Source organism: Lucilia cuprina, chromosome 5 (assembly GCF_022045245.1).
Source record: "Lucilia cuprina isolate Lc7/37 chromosome 5, ASM2204524v1, whole genome shotgun sequence".
Classification (NCBI taxonomy): Eukaryota; Metazoa; Arthropoda; class Insecta; order Diptera; family Calliphoridae; genus Lucilia; species Lucilia cuprina.
In genome coordinates this window covers 54,213,208-54,226,586 of record NC_060953.1, presented here as the reverse complement: position 1 = coordinate 54,226,586, position 13,379 = coordinate 54,213,208, and the positions used below count along the sequence as shown (strand labels likewise).

General features: G+C 27.6%; 1 protein-coding gene across 2 annotated transcripts in view; it reads left to right on the top strand.

The window, feature by feature from the left end:
* LOC111689609 (elongation factor-like GTPase 1) overlaps nt 1-13,379 on the top strand; it is a 191,983-nt gene that overhangs the window by 127,270 nt on the left and 51,334 nt on the right. Inside the window, exons 5-7 of one of the 2 annotated variants that reach the window (XR_006941124.1) lie at nt 2,293-2,596; nt 2,664-2,719; nt 2,779-2,920. The exons of the other annotated variant lie outside the window; for it this stretch is intronic. The gene's annotated coding sequence lies outside the window, so the exon portion shown is untranslated. Of the gene's footprint in view, nt 1-2,292; nt 2,597-2,663; nt 2,720-2,778; nt 2,921-13,379 lie in introns of those variants that run through there. 2 annotated transcript variants of the gene reach the window in all.

Sequence of the window (13,379 nt, the reverse complement as noted above, 5' to 3'; positions counted from 1 at the left end):
CTATCTACTATCTATCTATCTATCTACCTATCTATCTATCTATCTACATATATATCTATCTACGTATCTATCTACATATCTATCTATCTACATATCTATCTATCTACAAATCTATCTACAAATCTATCTATCTATCTATCTGTCTATCTATCTATATATCTATCTATTTATCCATCTATCTAACTATCCATCTATCTAACTATCTATCTATCTATCTATCTATCTATCTATCTATCTATCTATATTTCTATCTATCTATCTATCTATCTATCTATCTATGAATCTATCTATCTAAACTTGTGTTTTCATCGCAAGTTCTTTCCAAAATATATATTTTTATATCCAAATGGCAATACATGTTGATTATCAGGTATTCCTGTTTAAATATGGCTGAGTTAAAATCATTGCAGAAATGGATACTCTTATAAAATTTCATTAAAATTACGTTATTTTAAATAATTTTTAATGATTATTGCATTTCATTTTTATTATATTTTATAAAACATATAATTTATTTTTGGTTTCCTTTAAACCATTTGTGTTATAATAAAAATATAATAAAAATCAAAATTTGTCTGGTACGTGACGAAGACGATGATGATGATTTTCTTTCATTCATTCAACTGTCTGTTTTATACTCACTGGTCAACTTAAGTGCCATTAATGGAATTAATGCAAACACCAGTGGAAGTTGCCGTAGCAGACTCCAGCAGTAGTTTAAAAAAACGGACAAGATTATTTATTATTAAACGAAATGAGAAAAAAAGAAATGACTTTATACGTATAAAAAACATACTAAAAGCACCACAATTTAAAAAATTTAAGCTACCGGTGTTACGTCTCAAATCATATAATGACCATCATTAACATATGCCCTCGAAAGGAACGGACGGACTCAAACTGACACAGTAGCTGAAGCAGCAGCAGTCAAAAATAAAAGAAGAAAACATAATTTATTTATAAATATTTTTACTTTTTTTGAAAAAAAAAGAATTTTTATGATTTCTTTTTTCTTAACTTTTAACGATTTACAATGACCAAAATAATGTTCATAATGATGTTGTTGTTTGTTAATTTACTGTTGGAGTTTTTTTTTCTAGATCTTTTGGGTCGTTTTTTCTTAACTTAAACTTCTTATACAAAGTTATTTTTTCTGTTGTGGTCATAAAACGAATTTTGTTGAAACACAATAAAATTAAAAATACCAGACACTTTTCAATTTAATACACAATCAATATACAGGCATCAACACTTAATCTTTGTATACTGCTCTATATGTTAACATGGTTGGATGGATGGATGGATGAAGGGTCTGATAAATAAATATTTAAATGGTCGAATGTATGAATGAATTGGTTTTGAATGTTTCTTATTATATTTGTCTACTACTTCTTTCATTCTTTTAATCGAAAACTCAATGGCAACAGAAGAATGATGATACTTGAAAATGTTTTAAAAAGGAATTTGATAGTAGTTTATTTGATTTAAATTCAAATTATATCTTATTTTGTAATACTTTTTTGTAGAAGATTTTTGGTTAATATATTATTTTATTAGAAGGGATATCAAACCCTTTTTAGGTTTTTATTTATAGAGAAATGTTATTTATTTGTTTTAAATTTTTAGAGTTAATCTATATATTGTTTAGAAATATTTTTTGTTGTGTGGGTAATAAATTCGTATGTACAGTATCTAACTATCGCTCTACCTATCTATTTGTATCTAACTGTAGCTTAATCTATCTATCTATCTATCTCCCTATCTATCTATCAATCTATCTATCTATCTATCCATCTATCCATCTATCTATCTATCTATCTATCTATCTATCTATCTATCTATCTATCTATCTATCTATCTATCTATCTATCTATCTATCTATCTATCTATCTATCTATCTATCTATCTATCTATATATCTATCTATCTATCTATCTATCTATCTATCTATCTATCTATCTATCTATCTATCTATCTATCTATCTATCTATCTATCTATCTATCTCCCTATCTATCAATCTATCAATCTATCTATCTATCTATCTATCTATCTATCTATCTATCTATCTATCTACCTATCTATCTATCTATCTATCTATCTATCTATCTATCTATCTATCTATCTATCTATCTATCAATCAATCAATCAATCTATCTATCTATCTATCTATCTATCTATCTATCTATCCATCTAACTATCTATCTACCTATCCGCATATACATATCTATCCTTAAAGTTCATTCCCTTATATTTATATAGTATCTTACAAAATCTCTATAATTTTCCCTATAGATTTTCTTTTCAGCTTTCCTGTCTTTTCTTGGCTAATAGTTCATAATTTTGTTGGTAACATTTCTAACGGATATCCGGCTTTTTTTCTCAAAAATATCTATAAAAAACTGCAACAACACACTTAGACGACAATCAACAGCAAAAACCCAAATCAACATCATGTTTTTCCTTAGTCTTGCATTAACACTGTTAATAATGTGGTTGCTGTCTGATGTTTAGGTCTATTCAAAAACCAATCTTAGACTTACGTTCTACATTGATTCTAAAGATGCGTTTGAGAATCAATGACGAAACGAACTAACATGTGCGTGTTGATAAATGTTTTAAGTTTTTTTTAGTTGATGATCTTTCACGATTCTTTTTCTTTTCAGCTAAATATAAATATTTATCTTTGAAGCATCTTATACTTTTACCACTATCACTGGTGGTACGTACTACATTAATACTACGACGACCACTAACTAAAATAATCTTTATTATTTAAAGCATATAATTATTGATGAAGGAAGAACTAAATACTTGTGTACCAAAAGACCAGATGAAAAGAGGAAATAACAAATTTTCTTGTTAAAGTTGATCGAAACATTCGACAGTGGTTTGATTAAAAGAAGTTCTAGAACTTAATGATTAAATCAATGAAGCTATTTGAAATATAACTTTAAACATTATAGAATATTTCTTTGAAAACTTCTGGAGGTAAAGCTTATCTTTCTTTACTTAAGCTTCGAAAAGTCTTTTTTAAAAACTTGTTTTCAATGATTTTTAAAATAAACTTAAAAAGCTTTTTGAAATATATCTTAAAATATTATAAAATATTTCTTTATTTTAAGAAAACTTTTGGAGGTAAAGCTTATCATTCTTTAATTAAGCTTCAAAAAAGCTTTTTTAAATTTTAAGTTTAAGAAAAGCTTTAAAAACTTGTGTCATTTTGATGAATATACTTTAAAAACAGAAAACTTGTTTAAACAAAGCTTAAAAAAGCTTTATAAAAAAGCTTTATTTCAAAACTTTTAAGAAATCGTTAAATGAAATAACATTTTTAATACATTTGACCAAATTCTATGCCACTGTGCCACTCACATTAAAGAGAAATGTTGAATATTGAAGATCATCATCATCATCATTATCAACATAATGATCATGTTGAAGTCTTTGTTATTATTATTGTTGCTGCTTATAAATGTTGCTGATAATGTTGATGATGAGCTAATATCTAATGGAATGTGCCCCTTTTTTATTATATTTATAAAGTTTTTGCTGTGGTTTGTTTGTTTTGTTAAAAAATTATAGTTCTTGTAAAAAAAAATTGTTTACAAATAAAAATTTTTTCTTTTCATTAAAAAAAACAGAAAAAACATTACGGGTTTATTTTTTTATATGAAAAATTAATTCATTTGGTCAATATTTAAATGTTTTACCTACAAACCAAAAAAAAACCACGCACCCACAATTAATTATTAAATAAATAAAATTTTCAAATAAATTATGTAATTTATGAAATTGTGTGTTTAATAGAAAAATGTTTATAATGGTCAGTAATTATCGTAAATTTGTTTATTGGAATTAGTTATATTTTATTATTTATAAAAAAAGGTAATTTCATAGTTTGTCAAAATTTATGAATTATTAAAAAAACTTATATTCTATTAATTAAATTTACCCCTTTTTATAAAATTTATCTAAAATCTTATTTCCCTTATTTTTTACATTGTCAACTCAAAACCACTTTCTTTCAATAGATTTCTCTATAAATTTATAAATTTCCATTGAAAGGGAAAATACACAACACGGTTGATTGCAGCTCTAACAAAAACAAAAACTGAAGTGAATTGAAACGTGATTCTGCACTTAAAATTTAACTTTATGACAACAATATAACAATGCTATTACATTCCCTCAAAACCCCTCCTCCTCACCCTCTCTCTCGCTCTCGAAAACAACTAAGCTTTTGTATACGAGTGCGTAAGTGTTTAGCAAAATGAGTATAAATGTGTTTATTCCTTTCTGTGTATTTGTTAAACGGAAATTCAGTTAACAAGTCGTGTTTAAACAATACAAAGGAAGAGCTTGAAAAGATTAAAAGGCTTCCTTGTAGTTATAAACATACATATATTCACAAACATATTTCCAGTTAAATAAACTTGCAATTCTTTTGTAAAATCAATTTCAGCAACAATAGCAGCCCACAAAGAGTAACATACTGTAGTCGAACTGTCACAAGGGAATTTCTTCTATACATTTAAGTATGCTGCAACATTTTATGCTGCTGGATCTTACAAAAAAAAAAAAAATTCCTAAGATTTTTGTTTAGTATGTGTGCGGCACCGGAAGTTTTATCTTTTTTTTCGCTTCGTTGTTTGGCTTTGTTTGAAGAGCGAGCGTGTAGTCGTTATAAAGTTTGTGCTGAAATGCAGTCAAGAAGTATATTTATTATGTGTTTGTGTGTCTGTGTAGTGTGAACACTGAAGAAAAATATACAAAAAAAACGACAAGAAATTTGAAATTCTTTATATTAAGCCAACCGTTGCCAAATGCAATTTAATGCTCTTATGCCTGATATGCATACAATTTGATTCAAATAAACAACTAAAATCACAACAAAAAAAAATAATCTGAAAAATACTATAATGCTGCAACATACCAAAAGTGCATACCTTTTGCATTTGTTTGTAAGAAAAAAATTAAAACAAAAATGCAGTGAGAATCTAGTTTAGGGTGTCTCACGTATCAAAGCTTTTGGTGAAATTACAGCCAGTTTTAAACAGCATACAAGTTTTCAATTAAAGTTAGACATTTTTACTTAGAATGTTTAACTATGATTGAAAAAAAGCTTTTTGAAAAAAATAGCTTTCAGAATTAATACCTAAAAACGAAAAAATTTCTAAAATAAAAGTTGAAAAAGCTCTATAAATTATAGTAAATAAAAGTTTTTAGCTTAAAAAAACATAAAAAATAGTTTTCACTAAAAAAAGCTTTCAGAATTAATACCTAAAAAAATATTTTAGAAAATAACAGGTTGGAAATAAAGCTTTTAAAAATGAGTTTTAAAAAAACTTGCAAAAGTGTTAAGAAATAAAGCTTTGAAAAAGCTTAAAAAAGCTGAAAAAGTATTACGAACTAATTTCTTGCAAAAGCTTTAGCAACAAATTCCAAAAAAATGTCTTTTGAAACAAATATTTTATATAAAAGCTTTCTAAAATAAAGCAGCATACAAGCTATTAATTAAAACAATTGTACAAAACTTTCAATAGATATTTTATGAAAAGTTTAAAACGCTTTAAAGTTTTTACAAATTTAAAAGCTTTTTGAATAAAAACTTCACTAAAACTAAAAAACGAAAAATACATAAAAGATTTTTAAAAATAGTTTAAAAGTATTTTCCAAAAAAAACTCTAAATGAATAAAGAATATTAAAGCTTTTAGAAAAGTTTATAAGAACTACTTAAACTTAAAACTTTAAGGCATAATCAAGAATTGCGAAACTTTCTTAACATCGTTCCCAAAAAATCGTTTTCATTAGGTTCACCCTTTTCTCTGGTATGTTCAATTCGTACTACGTGCACTTTACTTTTGCTTTTCTTTAAAGGTCTGTCCATACTCTGGGTATCAAAGCTTTTTGTGCATTTTTTTTGCTTTTAGTACATTTCATCATTGTTTTAGTGGGAATTAAAGTGTAATTTGAACTTTATTAGGTTATTTAAGCTTTAATACAACATGTCCAAGAAATTTTTTTTGTTTGAAATGACTGACCCACTCATTCAGTCACTCTGGTATGTTTGTTTGTTTGTTTGCTGGGGCTGTCTTGTCTGTCATGAATGTCATGTAAAACATCAAATACAACATTGTACTCAGAGAGCTAACAGAAGGAATTTTTATTATATTTATTTAAGTTTTTCTTTGTAGTTTTTTTAAGTTTTGTCTTTTGAAGTTTATGTCTAAACATATCAAATTCATATGAAGGTTGTCTGTAGGTCCCATACAAAACATAAGGTGGTTATTTTTATTTCTGTATCAGATTCTTATTTAATTTAACTTAATGTTTAGTTTAAATACTTCTTTTTCTTTATCCCTATGAAAATATCAGAATTTTGATTGAAATCTGAGATTTTGTTTTAAGCCTGTAGAAGGCATTGAACTTTATTTTTGGTAAAAAATAAATAATTTCTTTTAAGAAAATATTTGCAAACTTTTATGTGTTTAAAGTATAAAGTCAGACACATTTTAGTTACAAATATTAAGTTATTAAAACTCCCCAATACTGCATATCCAAATAGGTAAACATATTCTTACAATTTATTTAAAATGTAATTTAAATTTTTCTTTCTTGTGTATTTAAATTTATTGAAAATATAAAATTATTCACAAACAGGATGTCCGGAAGTGATAATTTAAAATCGGAAGTACACTATTTCTATAACCTTAACACTCTTAAACACTTGTCTACTTAACATTTTTTCTTCTATTTAAATAATGGTCTTTGTACTTAATACCCTTTTAAGTAAATCCCTATAAATGTGTAATAAGACTCACAGGTAAATCTCAAAGAAAAAAATAAATATAAAATGTGATTTTTTAATAAGGGATCAAATTATATATACAACACATACCACAAAATAGTATAAAATATTCTAGAATTTTGTTATTGTTTTTCTCTTTCTGGTGCTCAAAAAAAAAACGGAAGTAATTTTTATCTTTTAACAAACCAACCAAATATATGTGCATTGCATTTACTTCCGTATTAAAATAACTAAATTTCCTTAAACTATCTCAAAAGAGAGCGAGACGGAGAGTGAATGAAAGAGAGCACAAACATTTGTATTTATTCCTTAAAACCTTTTTTTTTTCAATCTTACAGCTAAATACTTCCGCTTTTTACTTCCGGAATTTAAAGCGATAAAAAGGAATTTGAATTGAATTTCTTTTGGTTAAAACAGCTGTAGTATTTATCGCAAACAAATATATTCCTTTAAAAAAGCGGAAGTAATTTTTAGAGTTTTGTCAAAATAACTCACGGATTACTATAACTTCCCTCTCTTTCTTTATAGTTCTTAAACCAAGGACTGAGATCAATTAAAATGTTTTAATGCAAACATCTTAATGAACTCGGCAAAATAATATGAATTTCATAAATTTGTACAAAGGAAAATATTTTGCATAAAAAGAGAACATTTTCAAATATTAAAAAAAGAGAAAAAAATTTAAAATCTTCCAAAAAAAATTCCGAAAAAAAATTTCCAAAAAAATAAAAAGAGAAATAAAAATTTTCTGAAAAAAGAGAAAATTTCAAAATAAATTTTCGAAAAAAAAGAGAAAATTTCAAGTTCTGTTTTAGTTCTGTTCTAGTTCTGTTCTAGTTCTGTTCTAGTTCTGTTCTAGTTCTGTTCTAATTCTGTTCTAGTTCTGTTCTAGTTCTGTTCTAGTTCTGTTCTAGTTCTGTTCTAGTTCTGTTCTAGTTCTGTTCTAGTTCTGTTCTAGTTCTGTTCTAGTTCTGTTCTAGTTCTGTTCTAGTTCTGTTCTAGTTCTGTTCTAGTTCTGTTCTACTTCTGTTCTATTTCTGTTCTAGTTCTGTTCTAGTTCTGTTCTAATTCTGTTCTAGTTCTGTTCTAGTTCTGTTCTAGTTCTGTTCTAGTTCTGTTCTACTTCTGTTCTACTTTTGTTCTAGCTCTGTTCTAGTTCTCTTCTAGTTCTGTTTTAGTTCTGTTTTAGTTCTGTTCTAGTTCTGTTCTAGTTCTGTTCTAGTTCTGTTCAAGTTCTGTTCTAGTTCTGTTCTAGTTCTGTTGTAGTTTTGTTCTAGTTCTGTACTAGTTCTGTTCTAGTTCTGTTCTAGTTCTATTCTAGTTCTGTTCTAGTTTTGTTCATGTTCTCTTCTTGTTCCGTTCTAGTTCTGATCTACTTGTTTTCTGCTTTAGTTGTAGTTCAGTTCTAGTTAAGTACTAGTTCAGTTCTATTCTGTTTAGTTGAGCTAAAGTTCTTTTTTAGTTCTGTTGCAGTTCAGTTCAGATCAAGCTCTGTTAAAGTTCTGTTATAATTCAGGAGTAGTTCTGTTTTAGTTATGTAATAGTATTAATGCACTTTACATTTAGTTTTGTTCTATCAACGTTGTAGTTCATTCTTCAGAAAAATGCTCCAATTTAACTTAACACTGCCCTCATACTTCCTGATTCAACCCAAATTATTATCTAATTTGCACTTGTGTGTGATAAACAAAGAAAAAAAACTAAAAAATCCGGAAGTAAATAAAATGATCATGTGGCTTGGTATTAGGACTACCTGTTGACAGGAACAAAATACTAAATGTTCTTCCTTTATAATTTCTGCTGTTTTCTTTAATAAAAACTATTGTGTTTATAACTCTTCTTTAAAACATTTTACTATAACTATATAGTTGTTTTTTTTCTGTTATCCTGACATGACCTAAATTTAAAAAGTGTTGTTCGCAAATCTCGGTATTTTGTTGACACACCTGCTGCTTCTTATTGTAGTGTTTTGTTATGTTTTGTTTGGCTTCCCCTTAAGCATTATTAAGCAAAAAATATATCCTTATATAAATTTTACGCTCCTGCTCTTTTACTAAATGCTTACTCCTCTTGCCCTAAGGACAACAAATATTGTTGTAATGAAACAAAAATTTCTTGTTTGTCTTTGTCTCTTTTATAAAATGATTATGCTGCTTATTATGCAGTCTTACATTGTATTCAAAATTTTACGTATTTCTTTTTGTGTTTAGAATGATCGTATAAGAAATACAGGATATTAACATAATACACGCACACACATGTTCGAAAGTAGCGTGGGAATGTTCTCATAAAAACGGGAGGGTGTTCTAAAAATGTTCAATCAAATATTGATTGAAATCTGCCAAAAAAAGGGTTGAAATTTAAAGCTGTTATTAGTTTTAGTTTGCTAATTATACCCTACACTTTAAACAGAATATAAAATATAGTGAAGTATTTGTAGAATTTAATTTTTAACCTCCACATGTTCCCCTACCCAATATTTAAACTTTCCATTAGTTTAACAACTTTTTAAAAAAACGAACCTAATTTATGTTTTTTAACATCTTTCTATGACATTTTCCAAAGTGTCACTTTGTATTCCCATTACAATAACACAAACACATTAAATAAAAATCATGTTAAATTTATGTGCGTTTCTATCTGTCCGTCCGTCCGACCTGTCTGTCTGTCTCGCTTTTCTTAAGAAGTGCTGGGCCAACATACTTTTACTTCCGCTACTTCCGAAACACTTTAAAATACTTCCACACAATCTGTTGCGTTTTGTCTAACTGTCTCATTTAAATGAATATATTTATGTTCATTTTCCTCTAAAAAAAAGAATAAATTAAACAAATAAAAAACTAACGACCTTTTATGGGAAAAAACACATGAATCTTAAGTTTTCTTCAAGACGCCTACACGAACAAACATGTGTCACAGATGCATGACAACAACCTTTAAAAAACAGATTGTTTTGTTGCATCGAAAAGAAAAATTGAAAGACATCAATACAATATTTTAGAGTTTATAGTAAAAAATTGTAGAATCTTTCGATAATAAAGAATTAGTGTTAGTAATAGACTCAGCAGGTAGTAACAATGAAGCCAGACACACTTGTTAAGTGTTGCCAGAAAAATGTTAAGGGTTTTTAATGAAGGGAAATGGCAAATGTTCAGTTTAGTTCAATTCTGAATCATTTCTAGTTCAGTTCAAGTTTAGTTCTAGTTTAGTTCTAATTCTAGTTCAGTTCTAGTTTAGTTCTAGTTAAGTTCTAGTTCAATTCTAGTTCAGTTCTAGTTCAGTTCTAGTTCAGTTCTAGTTCAGTTCTAGTTCAGTTCTAGTTCAGTTCTAGTTCAGTTCTAGTTCAGTTCTAGTTCAGTTCTAGTTCAGTTTTAGTTCAGTTCTAGTTCAATTCTAGTTCAGTTCTAGTTCAGTTCTAGTTCAGTTCTAGTTCAGTTCTAGTTCAGTTCTAGTTCAGTTCCAATTCAGTTCCAATTCAGTTCCAATTCAGTTCCAGTTCAAGCTCAGTTCTAGTTCAGTTCTAGTTCAGTTCTAGATCAGTTCTAGTTCAGTTCTTGTTCAGTTCTAGTTCAGTTCTAGTTCAGTTCTAGTTCAGTTCTAGTTCAGTTCTAGTTCAGTTCTAGTTCAGTTCTAGTTCAGTTCTAGTTCAGTTCTAGTTCAGTTCTAATACAGTTTTAGTTAATTTGTTTAAAAAATTTAGATTTATAATTTAAAATAAAAACTTGTTTGTCCTTTTTGGGTATTTTTCATTTCCCATTAAGAGTTATGTGGCAAATAAATAAAAAAGGTAATACGTACTAATTCCCCGTACAAGCTTATGCAACTCATACATATTTTAGAGCAATGACGCATGTTTGCCATACGTTCAACAGAAGATCCAATATTCTTTACTTTTTATTGTTCTAAAATGATGTTGCACCATTAATGATGCATGGTGTGATGCACATGCATCTTTTCTTAAAAAAAAAAAATAATATTCTATTGTTGTTTTTGATGGAGTATTTGTAAAAGCATTTATGATTTATTTTCTTCAATATAATTATGCCTCAACGCCTTCTCTAGAGGCGATTTAAAAAAATATATATTTTTTTCTACAAAATTTTTTCTTTTGATTGTTTAACATCTTTTTAATAGATTTTGATCTTTTTTCTTGTATTGTTGTGTTTGATTTTATTGTGTTTCTTTTCACTATCCTCTCATTTTTGTGGTTTGAATAGAAACAACTGTTGTTTTTGTTGTCGTTGTTGTTGTTGCAAGAAATATGTGTGGATGTGTATTAATGTTTGTCTGCATTGTTTGTCTGTCTATCTGTGAATAAATGCATGTAGTATGTGATTGTGTATACATATTTGAGTATTTGTGTAGGTGCCATCTGTTTGTTATCTCTAGTTCCGGTTTCCATTTAAAAAAATGCATTAAATGCATTTTAATGTCTATTGTGTATAACAAAATTTATGTCATTGATAGGGCCTTGTCAAAAAGAAATCTATATGAGTTTATAAAATGATTTATGAAACTACAATAGAGATGCTGTAACAAAAAGACAATAACAACAGATTGCTTATTGGAAACAGGTATTTTTGGATTTTAGAAAAGAAACGAAGAGTTTTTTTTATAAACATTTTACAAAAAGTGGTTTAAAAGATTTTTACACTTGTCAAATATTTTTAAAATTATGTGAATCCATCTGCTGAACTAGAACTTAGTTAGAACTGAACTCAAAATTAATTACAATTGGATTGATAGAACAAAAACTGAACAAAAACTAAACCAGAACTGAACTAAAACTGGACTACAGCTGAACTAGAATTGAACTAGAACTGAACTAGAACTAAAACTGAACTAGAACTGAACTAGAACTGAACTAAAACTGAACTAGAACTGAACTAGAACTGAACTAGAACTGAACTAGAACTGAACTAGAACTGAACTAGAACTGAACTAGAACTGAACTAGAACTGAACTAAAACTGAACTAGAACTGAACTAGAACTAAACTAGAAGTGAACTAGAACTGATTTAGAACTGATCTAGAACTGAACTAGAACTGAACTGAACCTGAGCTAGAATTGATATGGAAATGAACTGCATTAGAATTAAACTACAATAGAACTGTAATAAAACTAGAAACAAGAACGGAAAATCTTCGTTTAATTTTGTTGAAAAACAATTCGTTCCCCAAACCATTAAAAATTTGTTGTCTTCATAGGTTGAGCATAATTGTTGCTCAATTTTTTTTTTCTCTGTCTTCGTGATTACGAAGTCACCTTTTTTATCTTCACATAACTTTTCCCTTGCTAGTTGGCGGGCTCAGTCTTTTGGTGTCCCAAAGCGGAAGTGATGCGGAAGTATACATCTATAGATTGACATTCTAATAGGTGTTTTCTCTTTTTCTTTTTGTTGTACTTAAAATATTCTATGTTATTTAGTTTTTCTGTAAATTTAAGATCTTTGACCCTTTCTTTTCCATATATTTTTTTGAAGACACTTCTTTTTAAAGGTTCTTTGCATTAAATTCTTGGGAAAATATATATTTTTTACAGTTTTCATCTTTTAAAAATTCTTTGTAGTCGTAAGATTCTTTAAAAAAAAAAAAAAACAACTTAAAAATGTGTGTTGATCTTAAAGTGTTATTACTCAACATTTTAGTTGTAAAGTTTGCGGATGTTGTTTGTTGTTTAAGTACATTTCTATTTCTAATTGGATTTGAAGATCGGAAGTCATAATTTTGGTGTAAAGTGTTAAATATATATTAGAACCATTAACTTGAAAGTGTGAAAAATTATTAGTTTTAGTGTTTTTTTTAATTATTGTTCTTTTCGATTGTTAATTAGTTAATGGTGTTTAGTTTTTAAACAAAAAGTAAAAAAAATTCTTGAGAAATTTATGTTTTTAAGAACTAAAATTACAACATGTAGTTTTTTTATATAGTTTTATGAGTTTAATAAATTAATAAAAAATTAAAAATTTTTAATAAAGAAAATATTTAATCCGCAAAGTTTAAAACATTTCATTCTTTCCAAATAACTACTAAAAATATAAAATTTTTAGTTGTTGCAAACAACTTTACACAAATGACACTCCTCTCTGTCTTTTATAAGAATAAATGAAATTGAATTAAAACAAGAGAATAAAAGTACAACAAAAGTAGAACTGAAATAGAATTGAACCAGAACTGAACTAAAGGTGAACTAGAACTGAACTAGAACTGAACTAGAACTGAACTAGAACTGAACTAGAACTGAACTAGAACAGAACTAGAACTGAACTAGAACTGAACTAGAACTGAACTAGAACTGAACTAGAACTGAACTAGAACTGAACTAGAACTGAACTAGAACTGAACTAGAACTGAACTAGAACTGAACTAGAACTGAACTAGAACTGAACTAGAACTGAACTGAACTGAACTGAACTAGAACTGAACTAGAACTGAACTAGAACTGAACTAGAACTGAATTTCAACTAGAACTGAACTTGAACTAGAACTGAACTTGAACTAGAACTGAACTTGAACTAGAACTGAACTTGAACTAGAACTGAACTTGAACTAGAACTGAACTTGAACTAG